This window comes from Carlito syrichta, unplaced genomic scaffold (genome assembly GCF_000164805.1).
Source record: "Carlito syrichta isolate Samal-C Ts95f unplaced genomic scaffold, Tarsius_syrichta-2.0.1 Scaffold306591, whole genome shotgun sequence".
In the NCBI taxonomy this organism is placed as follows: Eukaryota; Metazoa; Chordata; class Mammalia; order Primates; family Tarsiidae; genus Carlito; species Carlito syrichta.
Window position 1 is genome coordinate 240,623 of NW_007250687.1, and position 16,999 is coordinate 257,621.

Consider the following 16,999-nt stretch of genomic DNA (forward strand, 5'->3'; position numbering starts at 1 on the left):
AGGTGCTTGCAACGGGGAAGGGGTTCACCTGCAGGGAATCTTCACCCTCTCCAACAAGGCTTGAAGCTAACCAAAAGTTAAAACACACCATGCTGAGCATTTTCTGCCTTTCATTCCCTCATTAACTCCACAGGTACTCATCAATACCTATGACTGAAACATTCCTTAATTCTATAAATATGTTCTGGGCACCCACAACAGGGGAGGGACTAATCTGGAACTCGATACAACTGGGAACAAATAAAAGTGTTCACGAATGTCTACTGCAATGTGAGAGGAAAGGGAAATCAACATGAAATGTAGAGACAGTCAGGATGACTTGCGCTATGGGAAATTAAAGCCAGGAAGGTAGAATAGGAGCCCCAAGGTAGAGGCAGGGGATGGGACTCACATTCCATATGGAGGTCAGGAAAGGTCTGAAGGGACAAAAAAAAAAAAAAATGGCAGCAACCCAGTGAGAAAATGACCGGAGACCAGATCATGCAGCTTTGGGTAGGCCAGCACCCAAAAAGGGATATGGGACAAGCCGTGGAGGGCATTAACCAAAGACGATCAAGCAACAATCACTCACACAATATCACTAACTCACAAACACCTCTGCTCCCAGAGTGCTTTGTGGTGGGTCAATTCAAGATTGTGGAGACCCCAAGACTCTTGGCTGTGGCCACCCTGCACCCTCACTGCATCATTTCCTCAGTGAGATGCCTTCCAGGAAAGAAGTTGACTCTCCCAAACTAGGCGCTGTTGAACATGTGCTCAGGGATGGGGGATAAGGCGCAAGATATTTCACAACAGCACCCCATCAGCCCCACGTGTGTCCCTGCCCAGCACAGGCGGCATGATGGCACCCCCACCCGACGTCACAGGGCAGCCACCTCTACGCTCCTATCTATCTGCATGCTCACCCTTGTCACAGATAGTCACCTCACGCTCAATCTGCCCAAGAGTGCTAAGCCAAACTTCAAAAAGACACCCCTAAAACACTTGAATTTTTATCCCTAGATATTGAATTTCTCCCTTCCTCTCTTTCTAGTTTTTCCACTGAGTGCTTTTCTTTTATCAAAAAATAATTGTTAATCCCCTTGAAGGGTCCGTCCTTCCATCCTTCCTTCCTTCCTTCAAGTCAAGGCCTTACTCTGTTGTTCAGCTGGAATGCAGCACCCTCAACCTCCTCGACTTAAGCCATCCTCCTGCTTCAGCCTTCCAAGTAGCTGGGACTACAGGTGCACACCACCATGTCCAACTATTACTGTTTTCATTTTTTGTAGAGATGGGGTCTCACTAGGCCTAGGCTGGTCCCCTTGGGGGATTGCCTAGGCTGGTCCCCTTGGGGAATTCATATCACGTCAACATGGTTCTAAGTGTTAATGAACGAATGAGAGCCTCACAACAACCACTTAATGCACTTCCGTTATTGTCTTCATGCTGTGGGCAAGGAAACTGAGGCACAGAGAGACCTGCAATAGAGCTGAGATTTGAACTCGCATCTGCCCAACTCTGGAGACCACAGGCTTTACCTTTGAAACTCTCCAAAATAACCAAATAAATAAATAAAGATAGCTTTAATCTTCACAAACAGGTCACTGGATCAGCTGTAGCACTGACTAATGTTTACACAGCATTGAAGAGTAGACAGAGTACTTTTATATCCCCTGACTCACATTTTCCCCACAACAGCCCGTGAGCAGGGCCAGTTGGGCTTCACCGCCCACTTCACAGTCTGGAGAATAGAGCCCAGAGACAGTGAGGCCTTCTGAGGTCCTCCCTGCTGCTCCGTCTCATGGAGTCAGCTCCCATCCCTAACTTCAACCTGATTCCTGGCCAAAATATCCCTCATTCCAGGGGTATGGGTACAAATGAGAGCCTTTCCATGTCTACATTGGACATTCGAAGGTATAAGATTATGGAATACTACAGAGTGAAAGGGAAGAAAGAAGGTACCATTCCCTCAAAAACACCTCAAGTCTAATCCAGGAAACTCTATTAGCACTTATCTCCTGCAAATACTTGTTTGGAGGAGAGCAATCCCCTCACCCCACTTTGTGTGTGTAGACCCCCGGGTTGGCTGTGCTCAGCAGTGGGACTTGTGACCATCTAAACACCAGACAACCAGGGAGGAGTCGACGGCCACCCTCTTGAGAGCCCCAGTCTTCCCTCCCATGTGGCCATGACTGTCCACAACTTCTCCATCCCTGGTTGACCCATGGGCCTGGTGGCAGGTGTCTATCTATGTGTGAGTGTCCAGCACCTCACAGTCGGCACCTGACCCACACTGGCCACAGTGAGCCAACCGGAGAAGGGGTGAGGATGACGGGAAGCCGGCCTGTCACTCTCTGCCTGGGCCAGGTCCCCACCCCATTCTCTGGAATGGAGCTCGTCATATTCCTCAGCAGCACTTGGGGTCAGCCAATGTCCCGCAACTGATGAGGACCATGTGGGCTTGGCAAAGCACAGCACTGTCCCTGCTCTGGCTGCAAGGACACGGAGTCAGAAGCTGCCACTTAGTCGTCCCCCACTGCAGTGGGCCAGGCGACCAGAAGCATCCAGAGAGCAACATTCCATTCATCTGCATAAAATTGTCAGAAACAACTCCACAATTTGAAAAATCTCAAGATCATGGTTACTGCATAACAAAAACCTGGATTTAAGCTTGGCTCCACGACTCGACACAATTTACAAAATCAAAATCAGCCAGCAAAATCGACTAACACAACCCAGACATCCCTGGCATGCAGAAACCTCAAATTCTGACAACCCAGACCTTTGAGAAACATCTGGGAGGGGTCCAAGCTGTTTCTCCAGCCACAGATTCAGAAAACAGGAAGAATTTCAGTTAAAATCCACGATTAGAGTCTGAGTGGAGGCGGCTGAGAAAGACAGTGTATTGGCACCGACAACAGAATTTAGAGAAAGGAAAGAGCCGCTTTCCACTGGATAACCACCATCAACCAGATGGGGCAAGTCTGGGAATTTGGCCTGAGCACCTTCTCCCACTTCTTGGGCTTCTGGAAGATTCTGCCATGTTATCTCCGTTCAGGATGGGGCAAGTCTGATGGGAGGGCTGAGCTTAGTGCCAGGGAAGGAGTCAGTACAGGGGTAGGGCTGGGGCTGACCTCAGGAGGGAGACTTCCCAGCTCTAATTGTTCTGGAAAGAAGTCTGGAAGTAACAACTGAGCTATTGCACATGGATGCACCAGAGAAGAATGGATCGACAAGCCATGTGTGTACCTGCACAATTCCATCAGGATTTCCACACAACTCACAATCCCTGTGCATCTACTGTGTTCTAGGCCCGTTGCTGAGATTTGGGACACCCAAGAGAGAGCAGACAGCATGACGGGAGCAATCAGCCCAGGGGAGCAGAAAGATCTGTAAACAAGTAATCAGAACACAGTGAGCTCTTTGCTCTTCTGACAAGGTCCGAGTTCCCTGCCACACCTCCTCCCAGAATTAAGGATCCCTCCTCTGTGCTCCCCAGGTGCCTGTAAATACGTCTGTGAAAGCACTCATCACGCCAGATCCTGTGCACACTTCCTACTCCTCCCCACCAGGCTGAGTCCTGCAGGGCTGTGGTCACCACAGGCATTGTAACACACTCGCTCAGTAAATGCCTCGGTAAATGCCTGCTGGTGAATGGAAGTGCTGTAGGACAAGCACAATGCTCGAGGACAGAGATGTCTGCCCTGTGCCAGGAGCGCCATTCAACAAAACAGAGCCCAGCCCCTCATGCTTCCTGGGTTTCAGCTAGGGGCAGGGAACCACTACCCTCTAGCAAGTGTCCAGATGGGAAGCTACTCACTCCTGTCAACAGTCCTGGAGGGACAAGGGCAGGTGCTGGGAGACCCGATGGCCAGGCAGCAACACACCTTCCTGAGGACCTGGCATCTAACTGAAATCTAGAGGACAGGAACTGGCCTAGGAAGCACAGTCCAGCAAAAGGCCAAGAATGAGCCCTGCAGAGCTGGCCACTTAGAGCACCTCAGGGAGTCGACCACACAGGGAGGGCACAGCCTCAAAAAGGCCACCAGGAAGGAGGCAGGGCAGATCCATCCTGCTGGATGGTTCACAGTTTCCCAGAGCAGTTAGCACAAACAGTAGAGAAGAGGGTGGGGCAAACAGGAATGTGGTCCTCGAAGACATTCTAGCCTATGGAGGTAAAGGGTCCAATCCAAAAAAATCGAGTTAGGAGGAGGGATGGAAGGTCCCTCTCCAGGCCAGGCGATGGAGACAGGGGCCTGTCTCCAGGAAGGCAGCCAGCAAGAGCAGAACAGCAGGCAGTGCTGGGGGGCTGAAGCTTGGCTGGGAGCTGATGAGTGGATCTGGGTCCCAGGTGTCAGCAAGGATGAGATGGCTGCCTGCTTCAAGGCAGAGGTGGCGATGCCGGATTCCCCCACTTCTTCAGAGGCAAGTAGGACCTTAGTTCGCTACTTGCATTAAGTTGGGAAAGTGCTAGGGGAGGGAGGGGCATATCTCATCAACAAGGGTACCTGCATAATCAATGTTTACATACCTAACCCTGAATTGTACACCACATCTTTATAATAAAAAAGAAAAGAAAACCAAAGCCTTTGTGCTGCCGCATCCTTGAGCAACTTGCATTAAGTTGGGAAAGTGCTAGGGGAGGGAGGAGCATATCTCATCAACAAAAGTACCTGCATAATTAATGTTTATATACCTAACCCTGAATTGTACACCACATCTTTATAATAAAAAAGAAAAGAAAACCAAAGCCTTTGTGCTGCAGCATCCTTAAGAAATCCGATGTGTCCCTCGTGACATTTCCTCTTGTGTCCATGCATAGCCAGGACTCTTGTGTGTCTTCCTAACTCATTTCAGACCCTGCCTTTGAGCCACAAGCCTCTGCGCATATACAGTCCCACCCACACCACCCAGCCTGCCTGGCAGCCACACTGCCTCCCGGCCCCACAGCTCTCATGCTAGTGGCTTGTCTCAGCCCCCTCAGCCTCCACCTTGATGCTTCCTGTCCACGGGCTGCATTGCTCTCAACCTGTCCACGGGCTGCATTGCTCTCAACAGACCGCTGCTACTCTGGGAGGCAGGTTGGGGATCTTCCTGGAACATCTTCACAGGCTCTAGCACACACATGATCTTACTTGGATAAGACAATGAGAAAGAGCGTTTCTAAAACACTCCTGAAACATAGACTTTTGTTCATTTTTTAAAAGCATCTATTGTTTATTAGCATAACTACAACAGTGACATGCATAAACATGATGCCTCAGTCAGTCTGGGCTACCATAAAAAAGCATCAGACACTGGGTGGCTTACGAACAGTAGGCATTTATTTCTCACAGTTCTGGAGGCTGGAAGGCCAAGATCAAGCCACCAGCAGATCTGGCGTCTAGTGAGGGCCACTTCCCAGTTCATAGATGACACTTGTCCCTGTGTCCTCACGTAGCAGAAGGGGGTGAGGGAGCTCTCTCGAGTCCCTTCTATACGGACACTAATCCCGTTCATGAAGGCTCCACCCTCATGAACCAATTACCCTCTAAAGGACCCACCTCCAAATACCATCACCTCAGGGGTTTGAACCTCAACATATGAATCTTGAGGGGACACAGACATCCAGACCTTATCATATGCTATTCACTAAGTACTCTCACAGCATGAGTTTACATTCCACCACAGGGGGCAGTTCTACAAAACTACCCCACAGGAAGAAGACAGCCCACATTTCTCCAATATGGGGAGCCAGGAAAACTTCTCAGCCCCTCAGAGCGCACGTCGCCCAGGGGCACAACACCCACCTCATCAGAAAACCAGCCTGCACCGGAAACGAGGTAGGCCTCTCTTCTCCCCAAATCAGAATGTCTGCACCTCCCACAGTGCCCACCATTGCTGCTTCCTCCCCAACTCCTCCACTGACCTCCAAGCGTGGGGATCCCTCCTCGGGAACCCGAGTCTGCACGCCTCCCTGAAAGGCAGCAATTCTCCCTCCTCCAGAACGCAAAGTCCTCCTTCCCAGGGTTCTGCTCCTGGCTCTTTCTCCTGATAATGAGGCTCTTGCTGAGAACTCACTGGCCACACTGCTTCTGGAGCCTGCCACGTTCTCAGCCTCTTCCAGTTCCCTCAGCAAAATGCAGCCACGTGCTTCAAGAATACACTTGCCACCACCCGGCCACAAAGAATGGACCCAGGGCCCATGGGACAGTTCACACTGAAGTCTACCAGCCCGGAGGGCTTTAAGTGAAAGAGCTTCACCTTATGAGGCAGATATGAGGAGAACAAGGAAAACACACACATGCAGGCTGGAAAGGAGAGCATGACAGAAGGGGCCAGGACTCTTACACACCACCCTCTAGAATTCAGCTCAGGGCTACTCTTTGCATGGAGACAACCCAAACTAGCACCGTCTGATGGGGCTTGTACACTGCTCACCAACACGGAGTCAGCAGTCTTGCTGGCCCCCAACCTGGTCCTTGCATGTTCACCCTCCCCTGGTTCCCGACTCTGTGCCAAGGAGTCAGCAACTTCATGCCTATTTTATGGTTGAGAAAACAGGTCCACATAGAAGCCTGATGTCCAGAGTGGTCCAGGGTATGAGCAGTACAGCCAAGACTTGAGCCCGTGGCCTGATCTCTTTCTACTGCCAATGTGCCCCCTTAACCAGGCCATCCCAGCTGAGAGGCCCAGAGCTGCAGGATGGGACACACAGGGAGCAGGGGCCTCAGGGCCCACAACGCCTGCGCCCTTGCTTCCTGTGGACGGGAACCAGTCGACACAGGTCGTGGTGGCAACAACATGACCCCACTGGGCAACATGAGCTGTGGGGGATGGAGGAGAAAGAGAGGGATGAGCCAGACCCCAGAGGAGAGGGGAAGGTCATCTAAGGGGACACCTATTAATTAACGCTTTCCTTCAAGAGAAGAAGTACATGGATCCAAAAAGTAACCTCCACAGGTCTAGAATTTACTCTGCCTGGGAGGTAAACCAGAGCTACACTGGGTTTCTTGTAATAAAGGTACATCAACCAAACAGGACAGGCTATAATGCCACATGAAGACAGCCGCTTGTAGCCAGGCGTGGTGGCGTGCGTCTGTAGTTCCAGCTGCTTGGAAGGCCGAAGCGGAAAGATCACCTGAGCCCAGCAAGTCGAGGCTGAAGTGGCCATGAGCATGTCACTATACTCCAGCCTGGACGACAAGAGTGAGGCTCCAACTCAAAAAAAAAAAAAAAAAAAAGACAGCCGCTTGCAGTCCCGCTGCCTATCTGTGTTGAGTACATGAGAGGTCCCCCAGGCCAAGGTGGGCTTTGAATCCAGGGGATGGCCCTCCTGGGAGCTCACTGACACACCAAAGCAGAATGCCAGAGAGTTCAGAGAGGAGGTGGAAAGGTGTGGATACCTACGCACACCGAACAATGGACCACGGGGCCATCACACTATGTCTCATTCTTGTGAGTGACTGGATGGTGCCAGATGAGTGCGTAATTAAAACTGTTATCTGGAACAAGCATGTCTTACTGCCTCTTCCCTAATCACGAGGTGACATACCGCAAGATAAGCCTGTTGAACACGTTGTTCACGCAGAACACTATCTGTGCCCTCTTTTCTCTTTCAAGAACAAAAGCAGCTCCCATGGGCACACAGACTTTCTCTCTCTCTCTCTCTCTCAAGATAAGATAGTGAACACCACAGAGCAGTCAAACTCTACAAAGTACCCTGAACAGGATGGATGCTCTCATGTGTACCTTCACAACGAGGAATATCTGTGTGCTCAGGCAAATGAATCCACTCAGACACACACATATACACATGCACACACATGCAATCACACGATCACACATGCATGCACCCTCATGCACTCACATGTATAAACATATGCATGCATGCACCACACACACATACACAGCCACACATATGTGTACCCTCACACACTAATGCACACACACACTCACATGCAGGCACACAAGCACACACAACCACATACACACCTACACCACTCTGACAGTCCCCCTCGGCCCTCCCTAACATTTCACATGTCACACATTTCAAATACCACAAAACAGAGTTCATCTGGAACCAGAGGATCAATCTGGATCCCTTTCTGGCCTCTGTGAGTCTGTCAGAACAGAGGAGGGAGAGACACAAGCCCCCACCACAGGAAGGCACCAAGACAATGAACATACTCCTGCTACAGAAGACAGACCAGCTCCCTGCTGTCCAAGATGCAACACACATTTCAGAGCCCGGAAGCCAGGGGCAGGGCTTTCTTCGAACTGGTCTATTTCATTGGTTCCATTTACTTTTAAAATAATAAATAATAGCCAGGCACGGTGGCTTAAGTCTGTAATTCCAGCACTTTGGGAGGCAGAACCAAGAGGATTGCCTGAGTCTACAGGTTCAAGACCAGCCTGGGCAACATAATAAGACTTCATCTCTACAATAAATCAAAAGAATTAGCTGGATGTTGTGGCGTACGCCTGTTGTTCCAGCTACTTGGAAGGCTTAAGCGGAAGGATCACTTGAGCCCAGCAGGTTGAGGCTGGGTGACAGAGTGAAACTCTGACTCAAAAAAAAAAAAAAGGAAAATACTACTTTTAGCAGGGCTCGGTGGCTCAGCCTGTAATCCCACGCCTTTGGGAGGCTGACGTGAGTGGATTGCCCGAGCCCATGGGTTCGAGACTCACCTGGGTCACTTGGCGAGACCTCATCTCTACAATAAATCAAAATGAGCCGGGCGTGGTAGCGTGCACCTGTAGTTTCAGCTACTTGGAAGGTTGAGGTGGAAGGATCGCCAGAGCCCAGCAGGTTGAGGCTGTGGTGGCCGGGAGTGGCCACTGCACTCCAGTCTGGGTGACAGAGTGAGACTCCAACTCAAAAAAAAACAAAACAAAACCAAAATAAAATAAAAATAAATACTACTTTTAGGTGGTAACTGCAGAATATTAAAGTACTAAAAAGGATATATGAGCTGGGCGTGGTGGTTCATGCCTGTAATCCCAGCACTTTGGGAGGCAGAGGCGAGAGGAATGCTTGAGCTCAGGAGTTCGAGACCAGCCTGGGGGACTTGGCCAGACCTCATCTCTACCAAGAATCAAAAAAGTTAGCCAGGCATGGTGGCACACACCTGTGGTTCCAGCTACTTAGAAGGCTGAGGCAGAAGGATTGCCTGAATCCAACAATTCAAAATTGTGGTGTTCATGACTGTGCCACTGCACTCCAACTTGACAACAGAGTGAGACTCCAACTCAAGGGGAGAAAAAGGATATATGAGACGGTTCCTCAGTAAACCCAGTCCTCATTTATATAAAGAGAAGGAGACATTAATCTTCAAGCAGGGTAAGCAGTATGGTGAAACCCAGGAGAGTGTTGGATGTCTTGGGAAAAAAGCTGCTAGACCAAGATCCCCTGGGCCCAAGACACCTATGGTGCTGGCCATGTGGAATCGCCCATGGCCTGTTTGTGGGGGCATTCGGGGGACACACCCCACATACCAACAACAAGGCTAAGGCACACAGAGCTGGCTGTGTGCTGCCCTCACAACAGTCCTCGGGGAAACACCATTACACCCCACGTCTCAGACTCAGAGTAGGAGGCTGTACCCTTGAAGGGTCAGGGCCAGGACACAAGCCTAGCTCTGGCTGGCCGTCTTTACTCCTAAATCAGACTTGTCCCCACATAGCACATGACACAGAGGCACTGGTTCTCAGGGAAGCCTCGGATGTAAGCTTTTACCTGAGACATCGTTGCAGGGTGGGGAAGCTGAGAACAAACACACGGTGCCCCTGTTGGTGCCACACAGCTCTCCCTACCGGCCCAGCATCTCAGTGGGCACAGGACCAGGGCTCTCTGGACTGCACTGGCTCCGTGACTCCACATTCAACCGTGACCTTCCCTGTCCTTCTTTTCACACTTGCGAGTCATACTTAAGGCCAAGACTTTAACATATACACACCTCTATGAAAATGGGATTGAAAACTGGAGAGACTTCTCAGGTCCCCCATCCTGGCTGTGTTCCCGGAGGGGTCCAGGACTCCTGTCTGACTCCACAAAGTGAGACACAGAGAAGCTGTTGTCTTGGCCCACAGACATCTTGGGGATAGCCTGAAGAAGATGACAGTCCAAGGGCGTCGGTGCTATTTCTTATCACCTCAGGTCTGCAGGCTACAAACGGAAAGGGTCACGACGCTGCTGCTGACACTTCCCGCCTGAACTGGACAAGCTGTGCAGGTGAATGACTCAGGGATGGGCCACAGTTCTCATAGGTAACAGAGATGTCATCCAGGGCAGCACCATTTGTAAATACTGGCTTAAAAATTTTTGACTCCCATGACATCACACCAGCTTGCTCAGAGTAGATCGTGGGCCCTGCTGTCCACCCTGGAAGCAGATCCAATTAATCCCTCAGATGGCTCCAAGGCCTCTGGCTTCTGGTTGGATTTATCCATGGGGTAGTCTCAGGGGAGGTCACAGAAACAGAGGACAATGAGGTCACCTTCCTCGCAAAGTCACCTCTGCTGGCCAGCTAGAAGTCCTTGTCCTCCTCAGACCCATCACCCCAGCTCCCTCCCTCTTCCCTTTAGGCCTAGGGGTGGTAACAGGTCAGCTACTCCTTAGCCTGGTTCCTATGGGTGCCCACACCCAGGACTCTGCCCATGCAGGGAGGGCCTGCACCACCCACACGGTGCCACAGAGGAAAAAGTTAACCTCACAGTCAATTACTGCTCCCACCCAGTCACCAGGACAGACAGCCATGCCCAGGGGATGCAGAGATGCACCTGGCCAGCTCACCCGAGGAGCACAGCAGGGTAGCTACCTCCTCTGAGCTCTACACATGCTCATGAGTTCACTGGGACAGAGGAGAGGTGGCTGAGCAATGTTCAAGAAACACAACCTTGGGGCCTTCTCAGTTCCTGAAGACTAAACTCATACTGTGTAAGGGAGGAGGTGCCTCAGATGCCACCACCCTGGCTGTGTCCCGGCAGAAGGTGGAGAGGTCAAGAGCACTGGTGGCCAGGCAAAGGCCTCAAGGGCACCAACTCAAAAATGACACAGGGGGTCAGGTAGAGAGGTGGATGTCCCATGGGCCTGAGGCAGGGGAGTCACAGGAAATCAGAGCAGGGAGGGACAGGCAGCCTATGAATGGTGTGCCCACTTCTTACCAAGCACATTCTTCAGCACGAACTGCCCAAGGGGCCATGTCAGAGGAGAAGACACCCCCTAAAGAATCCCAAGAGACAGGTCAAGGTGCCCGGTTACATCCTCAATGCATTAAGGCTTGACTGTTGCGCATCCTTCCATCACAGCCACCCTCCTCCAAAACAGTCATCAGGGACCACCTGCTGGGGGTCTGCAGGGAGGAAGGAGCCAAGGGGAAGTCCCAACACCACCAGAAGCCCACAGACCAAGACTCTGTGAATTTTCCACAGAGGAAATCCAAATCCTATGTTGGAACAGTACCAAACAGCAGCCCCAGAACCCTCTAAGCGCCCAGTCCCTCAACAGTCCCCCGGTGTGTGGTATACCCCATGGCCCGCCCAGCACTACCCCTGCCTTGATTCTAGTGTTCAAGGGAAACAAGGGATGTTGCAGACACGTCTAACGCAGATTTATTAACATGCAGCCGCAAAAGAATTAGCAAGTTTCGTTACAATATAAGCATCGAGTAGCCAAGCTGATGACTGTGTTTAATGACAGGATCTGAAAGAGGCCATACCAAAATGCACCCTAATTCTAGAGACAGAAACGTTTCATTTGCAAATGTTGGTAAGGGACTTGGAAGTCAAATGGAATAAACTGTGTTACACTATAGAAGAGACCACAGGATAAACCGTGAATTACTAATTGCTGCCTCTTTCCCCATCAGGGTAGCTTCGCTCTTTCTGGGAAAAAAATGTGTTTGTGAGCACATATCTGTGTAAATACAGTTGGTTTTTTCTAAGTGAGGGTAGGGGATAAATACAGGGTAAGCAGGGGAATTCCATGATTTGAGTTTTGGAAACTCCCGGGGGGGGGGGGAAATGTTTTCTTTTTGTTTGTTTTGCTTCGGATTAATCAGCAAGAGAATTATAAACATGGACTTACCTCGGCATGAGATACCTTGACCGTCGATAATTTGTTTGCAGACTCCACAGACTTTGGATTTTTTAAAGGCCTTGTTCTTAAAACTGTGCAGATTCGAAGTTAATTCTTCTGGCTGAAAAAAGTGAAGGAAGAAATTGTCAGTGCTTCAATTCACAGCTTGTTTCTTTTTCATTTTCCCTTTTGGGAGACAAAAAAAAATCTATTGGGGTTTGTAAAAACTAAAACAGGAACTGGACCACGGAAACAGAGAACAAGAATCTATCCTCGTGATGCTGAAATTCCCAGGGCAAGCACGAGGGCCCTATCAGCATTCTCAACAAATCCACCAAAGTCCTTGATGGGTGTTCGCTCTTCCCCAACTTGTCAACCCGGCCATGGAGTGCCTCAGGAGCACACCTATCAACACTGCTAGGTGACAATGCTCTCCCTTGCAGACTTGAAGCATACAACCACTTGCTTCCATACAGTAGGACAAACTACTGCACATACACTTCCAGAGTCTTGATCCTTTTTCGCCTAGAAGAAATGATTGGCAAAAGAGCGCCATTATGTTCAGAGAAAGTTGACTGGCTTTACTGGTTCAAAGGTGTCCCAGAATTTAGTTCCTGAGCCTCTCTGAGCAATCCTCCAGAGAGACAGTCAGTACTGTCCAGCCTATGATCCACATGTAGTTCCTCCTTAAACAAGTTATGAGCATTGGTACTAGGAAGAAATTAACCACTCATCTACCACATTCAAGTTTGTAGAGTCAAGCTTACAGCTATAGCTGATAACCCTATAAGAATTCAATTTGCTTTTAGAAATCAAATACCAGGCCGGCTTCAATGGCTCAGCCTGTAATCCCAGCACTTTGGGAGGCCGAGGTGAGTGGATTGCCTGAGCCCACGGGTTCAAGACCAGCCTGAGCAACTTGGCGAAACTTCGTCTCTGCAATAAATAAAAAATTATCCAGGTGTGGTAGCACGCGCCTGTAGTTTCAGCTACTTGGAAGGTTGAGGCGAAGGACCCACCAGAACCCAGCGGGTCGATGCTGTGGTGGTCATGAGCGTGCCATTGCACTCCAGCCTGGGCGACAGAATGAGACTCCGACTAAAAGAAAACCCCAAAAAACAAAAAAGATATCAAATACCAATCATGACAGCTATTTTCTGATATATGACCGTGTATTCCATCAGTACCTAATATCTATATGCATGTACTGAGGTCATGACCCACCAGAATAATTAAAATTTACCAAGAAGATGACATGGTATTGAGAGTGTAGGCCAAATGGTACAACTCTTTTGGACGCCTTTTGACAATTTCTTTGTAAACTCAAACATATGCCTATCTTTTGACACAGCAATTCCACTCCCACGTACACTCAAAAGAAACAAATATCCACATCCATAAAAGACTGGTGCAACAATGGTCACAGCAGCCTTATTTAACATTCCCAAAAGAAATAACCCAAATGTCCATCATGAGGAGAATGAACAAAAATAAGTATAGTATCTTCTTACAATGAAATTCTGTTCAGGAACACATGAGCAAAGACTACTAACACACACAGCCACACAGATGGCCACTAAAAGCATCACACTGATGGAAGGAAGTCAGACACAGGAGCATGCGATGAGAGATTCTACTTACAGAATATTCACGAACAGCCAAACTAGGCTATGTTAATATTGATAGAAGTAATAATGGTTATCTCTGGGGCACATGCAGTGATTGCAAAGGGTATGGGGAACCGTTCTGGACAAAGCAAGTGTTTGACTTCACACTCTGCGTTGTGGTTACACAGGACTACATATATTTAAAGTCATTAAGTTGTACACTTAAGATTTTTACATTTTACTATCTAAAGACCTATAGGAAAAATAAAAACATTTTTTTTTTTGAGTTGGAGTCTCACTCTGTCGCCCAGACTGGAGTGCAGTGGCTGCTCCCAGCCACCGCAGCCTCAACGTGCTGGGCTCCGGCGATCCTTCTGCCTCAGCCTTCCAAGTAGCTGGAACTACAGGCGCACGCTACCATGCCCGGCTAATTTTTTGATTTTTATTGTAGAGATGAGGTCTCGCCAAGCTGCCCAGGCGGTCTCGAACCCGCGAGCTCAGGCAATCCACTCACCTCAGCTTCCCAAAGCACGGGATTACTGGCTGAGCCACCGAGCCCAGCTAACATATTTTTTTAATTAAAGAGACAACCCTGGCAAGATGCTGGGAACAGAGTTTTAAAGACATGGTAAAACAAATATAATGAGATAGCATGGTTGTTTCTTAAAAAAAAAAATCAACTTCCACTTCTGATTCAGAGCAGTACCAAGGACTGGATTTATCCTCGCATCTGAAATAACCCAAAAAAATGTACATATGTGAAAACAACAGCTTTCAAGACACATCAGGACACGAAGAATAGTGATACTTAGAGACAAGAAAAAAAAAGAGGTGAACTAATAGAGATTGCCCCCAGGTTATTATACTGAGTGAGTTTCCAGGTTATAGAGAAGGAAGAGAGAACCCTGGCTGAGCCCAGTGTACTGCCTGTGTTAAGAGGAAGGAGTTAAGTCCAGGAAGAGGCCGGGCTCGGTGGCTCAGCCTGTAATCCAAGCACTTTGGAAGGCAGAGACAAGGGGACTGCCTGAGCCCACAGGTTCAAGACCAGCCTGAGCAACTTGATGAGACCTCATTTCTACAGTAAATCAAAAACTAGCTGGGCGTGGTAGCGCGCGCCTGTAGTTCTGGCTACTTGGAAGACTGAGGCAGAAGGATCGCCGGAGCCCAGCAGGTAGAGGCTGCGGTGGCCAGGAGCATGCCACTGCACTCCAGGAATAAAACTCCAACTCAAAAAAAAAAAAAGAATCCAGAAAGAAGAAGGCAGCAAGGGTTTTCCAGACAGTACCACAGAGCGGAGAACTGTATGGAATGGTTAAGATCTGCTTGTAGGCTGCGTGCGTTGGCTCACGCCTGTACACCCAGCACTCTGAGAAGCCAGGGTGGATGGAAGGATCATTTGAGGTCAGGAGTTTGAGACTAACCTAGGTAACACAGTAAAACCCCATCTCTACAAAAAATCAAAAAATTAGCCAGGTGTAGTGATGTACACCTGTAGTCCTAACTACTCTGGAGGCTGAGGCAGGAGGATCACTTAAGCCCAGGAGTTCAGGGCTGCAGTGAGCCATGATCACACCACTATACTCCAGCCTAAGCAACAGAGCAAGACTCTGTCTCTTGAAAACAATGATAATAAAAATAAAGCTCTGCCTGCAGAAGGTCTCTCTCAAGCTGTGTACCGATGAGCGTAAGCATGTGTGTGTGCTTGCCATGTATGTGTATAAAGGCTAGAAAAAGGGCACCAAGACAGGATTAGAGAAACAGTGCCCAACTTCACACAGAGCTGGAAATAGTGCTTGTTCTCATAGCCAAACCAAGAAACCTCAAAATCAGAGTATTTCATAGAAAGCACAGAAGGGTCTTACCTTACTGGGGGGAAGGATTTAGCTTTAGACTGAACACTGTTCCTGTCCTATTCACTCAATCTGAAAATCACTATCACAAAAGAATCAAACTGTTATCAAGTAACTTAACTGTGTCCTAGAACAAAACTCAAGATTACCTGTGGGAATATAAAAATAACCAGCATCCACCAAGGTAAAATTCTCAATAACTAAAAATTATCAGGCACTCAAAGAGACAAGAAAACAAAACCTCTAATGAGAAAACACAATCAACTGAAACTGACCCAGGACTAACAGAGATTTTAGAATTAGCGGACAAAGATATTATGAGGATTATTATAACTACTCCATATTTTGAAAAGTAGAGACCTGGAAGCTAAAAAGAGACCCAAATCAAACAGACGAAGAAGAAAATGTAAAAATACGCAGCAAAAAAATACGCTGGAGAGATGACTAGCAGATTAGACACTGCAGAAGAAGAGATGAATGAACTTGAAGATAACACAATACAAACATCCGAGAATAAAGCAGAGAGAAGAGAAAACCTAAATAAATAAACAGCATCAGTAAGAGGCAGGAGAACTCTAAACAAGGTGACACACACATAATGGAGAAGCGGAAGGAGAGGAAAAGCAAGGAAAGACGGAGACTTTAAGAAATAATTGCTAAAACTTTTTCAGAATAACAGGAAAACTGGAAACCCACATATCCAGGAAACTCAATGAATCTCTGGCACAAGAAATATGACAGAAACCACACCAAATCTCACTCTACTCAAATTGCTTAAAGCCAGTAAAAAAGAGAAAAATCTTAAAAACAGCCAGGGGAAAAAAAAGACACATTACAGGCAGAAGACTCATCATTAGGGTTAACAGCAGACTTCTCACTTTTTAAAAAATAATGCAAGTAAAAACAGTGGCCCAATATAAAAGAATTGTCACATGACATGTTTTTAATAAAGGGCAAAGGCTAGAAACACTAAACTATGCTGGCATTAATCAAAGAAAAGTTAGAGTATCTATATCAGACAGTTTAGGCTTCAGATCAAAGAACACTGCTGAGTCTATAGATAGTCTCATTTTTAGTGATAAAAAGACTGATCAATTAAGAAGTGATAACAATCTTAAACATATAAGCACCTAATAACAAGACTGATAGAACTGCAAAGAGAAACAGACTAATGCATAAACATAGTAAGAAATTTCATTACTCTTTTTTTTTTTTTTACTGTTAACTTTATTCTTTTCCTCTTCTTCTTTTTTTTTAAATTAATCAATATTTTTTATTATGGTTTTGTGGGGTACAGTTAAGGGTTAGGTGTACAGTTACGTTTCATTCATTCATTCATATTATCAGGCACCCTGTTGATAAGAAGTGTTTTCCAATCCCCAGACAGATTTGCTACTGTTAATCCCATCCCCCCCCATAGTTTCCCAGTACCGTCATTGGATGTTCAAGGTCCATTATATGAGTGAGAACATGTGATACTCGGATCTTTGTTTCTGTGAGAGGTC

The 16,999-nt window shown here is 48.0% G+C and overlaps 1 protein-coding gene across 1 annotated transcript in view; it reads right to left on the bottom strand.

Moving 5' to 3' along the window:
- Nucleotides 1-12,155, bottom strand: part of TNS3 (tensin 3) — a 245,918-nt gene extending 233,763 nt beyond the window's left edge. Inside the window, exon 1 of the mRNA XM_008063105.2 lies at nt 12,047-12,155. The gene's annotated coding sequence lies outside the window, so the exon portion shown is untranslated. The remainder of the gene's footprint in view (nt 1-12,046) is intronic.
- Between the last annotated feature and the right edge of the window lie 4,844 nt (nt 12,156-16,999).